Here is a 7451-nt window from a genome sequence, read left to right as displayed (position 1 = left end):
GCCAGATTGGTTGCAAGTTCAGATGTTCTATAATGGCTTAAATGGGCAAACTCGAACTATAGTTGATGCTGCTTCTGGTGGAACTCTGATGTCGAAGACAGCTGAAGGTGCTACTGCACTTTTGGAGGAAATGGTCTCAAACAACTATCAATGGCCAACTGAGAGAACTTTGGCTAAGAAGGTTGCTGGAATTCATGACTTGGAGCCGATAGCAGCTCTTTCCGCTCAAGTAGCTACTCTATCTCATCAGATTTCAACCTTGACAACACAAAGGATACCACAAAGTACAGAATATGTTGCATCCACAAGCATGGTAGTTCCAAGCAATGAGGCGAGTCAAGAACAAGTTCAATATGTCAACAATCGGAACTACAATTATCGTGGTAATCCTATGCCAAATTACTATCATCCAGGGCTTAGAAATCATGAGAATTTGTCATATGGAAATACCAAGAATGTGTTGCAACCTCAACATCCTCCCGGATTTGATAGCCAACCAAGCGAGTGGAAGATGTCACTTGAGGATGCCATGGTTTCCTTTGTTCAGGAGACCAATGCAAGGTTTAAAAAGACTGATTCACGGTTGGACAACATTGAGACTCATTGTAGCAATATGGGAGATGCTATAAAGAATATTGAAGTGCAAATTGGGCAACTAGCCACTACCATCAATGCCCAACAAAGAGGAGCTTTTCCCAGCAACACTGAAGTGAATCCAAAGGAACAATGCAAGGCCATCACACTTAGGAGTGGAAAAGAAATAGAGAGGTCACCATTGAAGGAGAGCAAGTCCACCCCTACAGCTGTGAACATTGGCCAAAGCAAGAATAAAGTAGAAGAAGATGAGATTGTCAATGATACACTAGAGGAGACCGACTTTGCTCCTACAATTTCATTTCCTGACAATCCTCCTATTCTTGCTCCTCCACTTCCTTACCCTCAGCGTTTTCAAAAGCAAAAACTAGATAAGCAATTTTCTAAGTTTTTGGATATTTTTAAGAAAATTCACATTAATATTCCTTTTGCAGATGCCTTGGAACAAATGCCAAATTATGTCAAATTCCTGAAGGACATCATTTCCAAGAAGAGAAGATTGGAAGAGTTTGAAACAGTGAAGCTTTCTGAAAAATGCAGTGCTATTCTTCAAAAGAAATTGCCTCAAAAATTGAAAGATCCGGGGAGTTTCACTTTGCCTTGCACTATTGGAAATTCATTTTTTGATAAAGTTTTATGTGATCTTGGTGCTAGCACTAATCTTATGCCACTTTCTGTTTGCAAGAAATTAGGACTTGAAGAGATGAAGCCTACAACAATTTCTTTGCAACTAGCGGATCGGTCCATCAAGTATCCACGTGGAATCATAGAAGACGTATTGGTAAAAGTGGATAAATTTATCTTCCCTGCTGATTTTGTGGTGTTAGACATGGAAGAAGATGAAGAAGTCCCACTAATTCTTGGTCGACCATTCTTGGCCACGGGAAGAGCTTTGATTGATGTTCAAAAGGGTGAGTTAACATTGAGAGTGAACAAGGAAGAGGTTTTGTTCAACATTTACCAAGCCATGAGAATTTCAGAAGAGCCAAGCACTTGTTTTCGAGTTGATGACATTAAACAATGTGAAGAAAAGACCTTTAAAGAAGATGCACCAGCCAATCACCTAGAACGAGCCTTGCAGCAAGATACATCACTTAGCAATGAAGTGGAGAGGAACTGTACTCTTATTCCTCTTGTAGATCCCGATTGATGAAGATTGAAAAGTCTGGCTATAGACTTTAAAACAAGTGCTTATGGGAGGCAACCCATAGATCTATCTTTATTTCTTTCATTTATTTTATTATCTTTATTTATTTAAGTTTTAATAAATTGGTTTTTTATGCAGGTTTATTTAGCAAGAATAAAGAGCTGGAAAATTTTAAAACCTCGGAAGATTCACCATGAAACCAGGGAAGTTCATTTATTTCTTCAATCCTTTTTACTTTTGCATCACAATGAGGACATTGTTTAGTTTAAGTTTGGGGGTGTAAACTCCTATAATCATTTGATCCTCTTGTTTTCTAAGTCTTGGGTTGTTGATGGGTTGTTTGAGTCTCTTACCAAGCATGCATTGGAGTAAGATTGAATTCTCTATGACTCTGAAATTTGTGATTGAAGATGGTTCTGAGAAAAATTTTCAAAAATTTCTTTTATGTCAAGTGAAGTTTTGTGGGTACTTTGGTTTAAATCTTTGACCTTGAACACAATTGAGCACATAGTCGTTTTTCTCTTATTCCATTTTGCTTATGAAGAGAAGAAGTTGAATTAATTGAAAGAGGGAGGTTCGATTTTGCTTTACTCTAGAATCCGTTGATGGGTCCTTGAGGCGAAATCCTAGTTGAGACCAAATATTAGAGAAATGATCTAGGCATTTCTTTGACATAACCAAAAAGCTTTCCCAGCCGTCCTAAATGTCATGCCATCATTACATGGTGTGTTTCCATAGTCAACCCCCTTGAGCCTTCATGAGCCTTTATTGATTCTTTAAACTACATAAACCATGCCCGCTCTAAGCCTGAAAAACAATGAATCTACCGTTGAGAGTTTGAGAAAATACTTTGGTGGAGAGTTACATTTAAAAGAGAAAATTGGTTTCATGATGAAACGTATTATGTTTGCTCTATTTGATCAAAGAAAAAGAAGAAGAAGAAAGGAAGTGATTGAAAAAAAAAAAAAAAAAGAAGAAGAAGAGGAAAAAGAAAAAGAAAAGAAAAGAAAAGAAAAAGAAGTCGTCAAGCGGAAAGTGAATTACCTCAAATTTTGTTAAGGGAAGTGTTGGTATTACATCAGTGATTACAGCAATAATAATGCCACAAGTATGAGCATATTGCCAAGAAAGAGCTATGATTTGAATCATGTGAGTTTCTCTTTTAATGTTCTTTTCACTAAGTATTTTCCCAGTTTGATTTAATTTCCCATATCCAGTTCTTTCTTAACCCTCACCCTGTGGCCTATCATTACAACCTTAATAAAGACCTTTTGATCTTTGATTTTGGTGTTGACTACATTAGTGGAGAGGATTTCTGAAAATTGGACTTATGGGGTTAAGTTTTAAGAGAATTCTTCTGATTTTGGTTGTTCTACTTTTATCTGAGTTTGCAGGTGGTTTGAGGTTAAATTGACTATATCACACACACACTCAAGGTCTTAGCTTTAGGTTGAAGTAAACGCCTAACTCTTGCTTGACAAATTGCAAAATTTTTGATTGATTTTCTTGCTATCTTTGATGTTAAAAGAGTAAGATACTAGAGATGAAATCTAAATTCATAAAAGCTTGGTGAGTGATGATACTTCTCTTTGGGGTCGAGTTGATATTGCCTAAACTATCATTTGTTTTTCTTTTTGTTTGAGGACAAACAAAGTTGTAAGTTTGGGGGTATTTGATGGCTTGCAAAATTTCATATTGCAGATTTTACAAGTTCGCTCGAGCGGAGGCTTTTGGCCGCTCGAGCGAATTCAGGCAGATTCAAACGCTCGACTGCCGCTCGACAGGGAGCTCGAGCGGGTTGCTGAAAAACGAAGATCGCTCGAGCAGAGACATTGGCCGCTCAAGCGAAATCAGGCAGAGTCGAACGCTCGACGTGCACTCGACACCCCGCTCGAGCGAACATCGTATTTTGACAGATTTTAGGTTTTCCGCCGTGGGACCATATAAAAGCCATTTTTCACTCTAGAGCCGCGAGTTTTGACTGGAGAACACTCTTTGGGAGAGAAAAACATAGCTAGAGGGATTCAAATCATTTGTTTTGGAGACGGAATTCCAATTTATTGCACGTACGTTGGATTCATACACGAGCACGGACGGGAGAAAAGCGTTGAATCGTTCCCTTGAGCTTTTGACGATGAGTTGAGGCTGCAAGGAGGATTTTTCAGTGTTTATTTTCTTCTTTCCATCTTCTCAGAACAATTATGGTGAATTCGTTTATGTTGAATTCCATTTCTAGCATGAGCTAAATTTTCTTTATTCTAGGAAAACGATGTAACCTATTTCCGAACTATGCTTGTTTGTCCATGCTAATTTAATGCAATTCTCTCTTTGTTTATCTGATTTATTCTGAGTTTAATGTTTCTAATTAACTGGCCATTGATTAGATGATTATTAATCTTGTGATTTGCTATCGAAAGAGGGAATCATAGGGTAGATCTTAGATATTTCAGCATAGGTAAGTATAGAGATCGAAAGACTTGTATGAACCTGTGTAGTAATTAAATCATTGGTCTTATTGCGTTCTTGATTATTTAATTTGCATACTCTTGTGTGAATTGATAAACTAGAATCACTTCCAATTGACTATCAAAAGAGGCTTTTGGATGAATTAGAGATTTGCTAATAGACAAAAGAGGTTTAAGTTAAATTAGCTAGATGAGAAAAGCATAGTGAAGAATTATGGTGAAATCGATTTCCTAGAAGTTTTCTTCCCTATTGAATTTGATCTTTGAAAGTCAGTTTTATTTTCTTTGCTTATTTCTCTTTGAGTTGATCTAGTTTTATTTGCAACTACAAAAACCCTAGCGATTCCTCTAGATAAAATTGAGATTAGTATAATTTTGGTATTTGGCAAGAGTAAGGTACCAATCCCTGAGGACGATACTCTTCTTACCACTTTATTATAAAACTACGATACTGTGCACTTGCAGTTTTGCACCAGTCAGAATTTATTTCATGAGTTTGATCAATTGAATGGTTTTATTATTAGATATTTTGATTATCTATATATTTATCTTGATTCATTGTGATTTTCGAATACAGTGAATGCTTGAAAAAAATCCCTATGATATTCAAATGAGTTTGTGAATGTTTTAACCATCAACCGTTCATGCTTAATCATTAGTGACTATTTTTCTTGACCTTAAATGCTAAATCTTCCAATTAAACGGAATCATTATTCTAGTTTAATTGAAGTAAATTGATCGGAAACAATATTCTAAATTATTAGATGGATCCTCAAAACTTTAATCATTCTCCATATCAACTTATTTCATCATTTTAATTTTATTCTATTACTTTATAATCGTCATCGTAGTAATTTTCTCTTCCATTCGATTGCACGTTCATTTTAATAATTTATTTTCTTTGTTTGAGTTATTTTCTTTATCACATAAGTCAATCCCTATGGATTCGACCCTGCTAGGTACTACAAACCTGTATACTTGCAGGTAAAACTATACTAAATTTTTTGTTCACTAGTTTGAGGCAAGGTTTAGGCGCAACAAGTTTTTGGAGTCGGTGCCGGGAATTGCAACCTGTGATAAGATTTTTTTTTTTTTAAGAAAAGAAAAAAAATTTTAGTAATCTTTTACTAATTTTCTCGTATTTTTTTCAGGTACAATTTTTGTTATTTTGACAGGAAAGGGATCAAGTAACATTGCCTTCATATTCATATCATTTGGTAATCTTGTTCCATTTTATTTTACTTTCTTTCTTATTTTGCATTTAGTTTTTAGAACAGAAGACTTTATGTGGAGCATGCATTAATTAATTTGGAGACTTGTCCATACTTTTTAGTTTTTGAATGTGCTTGAACCTCTATGATGAATGATCTCGTGGCAACATGATCAAACTAGTAGATTGAGAAAAAAAGAAATTTTTTTAAAAGAATTGGTTGATAGGTTGTCTGGTGATTCTAAAAATTCTCATTCTAATACCATGGCCGACAATCATAATGTTCATAACGAACTCAAAATAATCCACCAATGAGAACTTTGCATGTGTATTTGCAGCCAAGAAGGACAAGTACTCCATCTTGCATGATTTTGCCTACGAATATAGAAAATTTTGATTTAAACTCGGGAGTAATTCAATTACTTCCCAAGTTTGATGGCTTAGACTCAAAAAGTCCTTATTTACATCTGAAATAATTTGAAAAGGTTTGTGCAACTTTACAAAACCAAACTGTCAATGATGATATTGTTAGATTAAAGTTGTTCCCATTCTTTTTTGAAAGAAAAATCTAAAAATTGGCTGAATTCCTTGAGATCAAGATCTATTGGCACATGGCAAGGAATGCAAAGAGAATTTTTGAAAAAGATTTTTCCTACTCACAACATCAACACTCTTCACAGAAACATTATGAATTTTTCTCAAAAAGAAAATGAAACATTTTTTCAATGTTAGGAGCGTTTTAAAGAATTATTGCTAACTTGCCCACATCATGGCTATGAGACTTGGCATACCATTAGTTTTTTCTATGAAGGTTTAACATCTCAAATGCACCAGTTTGTAGAAATAATGTGTAATGTGACGCCCCCAAATCCCCACACAAGGACACGGGGAAATCGAGACGTCCGGATGATGACAACCCGGGTCACCACCCTATCGATGAGTGCCAAGTGTGTGTAAGAGCAACAAATGTGCAAAAGGAAATGCAGCGGATAATGAAAGTCATATAACTAAGTACCAGAATTTTTCTTAATATAATACAAAACTATTCAAAACATACATAAATAAATATTACAAGACACAATTAATTTTAAATCAAATACAAAACATAACATCAGCAGCCGCATCCTCGGGCCAACCTCCTCCTCCTCATCCTCGATCTCTGCACCAAAATCTACGGTACCAAAAATGGTGCCGCAGGTAAGTAAACTCCAAACACCACCAGATAAAAATATATAAAATTCAAACAATATGCGTGAAAGAAAAACCAATGCACATGCGCCATAAAACCATAATTTTTCCACGCACGCCAAAAACCCATTTCGCCCACAAAAACATATCCTTAAAACCAAGTCTTGCCATTATCCCAGATAATGGCCCAAACCACCATTTTCCCAGAAAATGGATCAAAACCCTCAAAAACCAACATCGCCATTTTCCCAAAAAATGACCCACATCTGAAAACCATAAAACCAAACCGGTTACGCATGCACCATGATCTCCCCTAGGGATCATCCGCACACCCTGGCTCTGTGCCACACCGCAGGTAACGACTACGCATGTGACACCTAAACGAGCGATGCCCAGACTCGCGCCCCGCGCGTACCTGGCCAGGCCATCCTTTAGTCCCCGCCACTCTAGGGACCATGGAGTCGACACGACAGCGTTACCGTATCGTGCGATCCGGTCGTCACCCTGCGACAACCTAGGGGATGTCGCTCAGTTTTATCCACTCACGAGTGATCAGAGGAGCTCCACCGAGATAATAACCCACCCCGGCTTGGGCTCGTGAGACACACGCACCCAAAACCATTTACGCCAATAAAACGGGATTTTCTCGATTAAAACAATATGCACATAAACACAATATGCAACACACGCCTCATGGCTCAAATAATCAAGCAAAAACAAACAAGCAAAACCAAGCACTCCATCCTCAATCCATCCGACCCCCAAACTCCCTCAGTCCGGAATCAGCCAACCAACAAATAAATATTTATTGAATGAGCAAAATATATTTAAATCTAAAAGTAGAGTT

The 7451-nt window shown here is 36.8% G+C and overlaps 1 non-coding gene across 1 annotated transcript; it reads right to left on the bottom strand.

The window, feature by feature from the left end:
* Positions 1–6088: 6088 nt before the first annotated feature.
* Positions 6089–6192, bottom strand: LOC122317624. The gene has a single exon (XR_006244551.1). It is a non-coding gene; the product is annotated as a small nucleolar RNA R71 (small nucleolar RNA).
* Between the last annotated feature and the right edge of the window lie 1259 nt (positions 6193–7451).

This window comes from Carya illinoinensis, chromosome 7 (assembly GCF_018687715.1).
Source record: "Carya illinoinensis cultivar Pawnee chromosome 7, C.illinoinensisPawnee_v1, whole genome shotgun sequence".
Taxonomy (NCBI): Eukaryota; Viridiplantae; Streptophyta; class Magnoliopsida; order Fagales; family Juglandaceae; genus Carya; species Carya illinoinensis.
The sequence above is the reverse complement of the archived record's forward strand: the minus strand, read 5'-3'. Positions and strand labels throughout refer to the sequence as shown.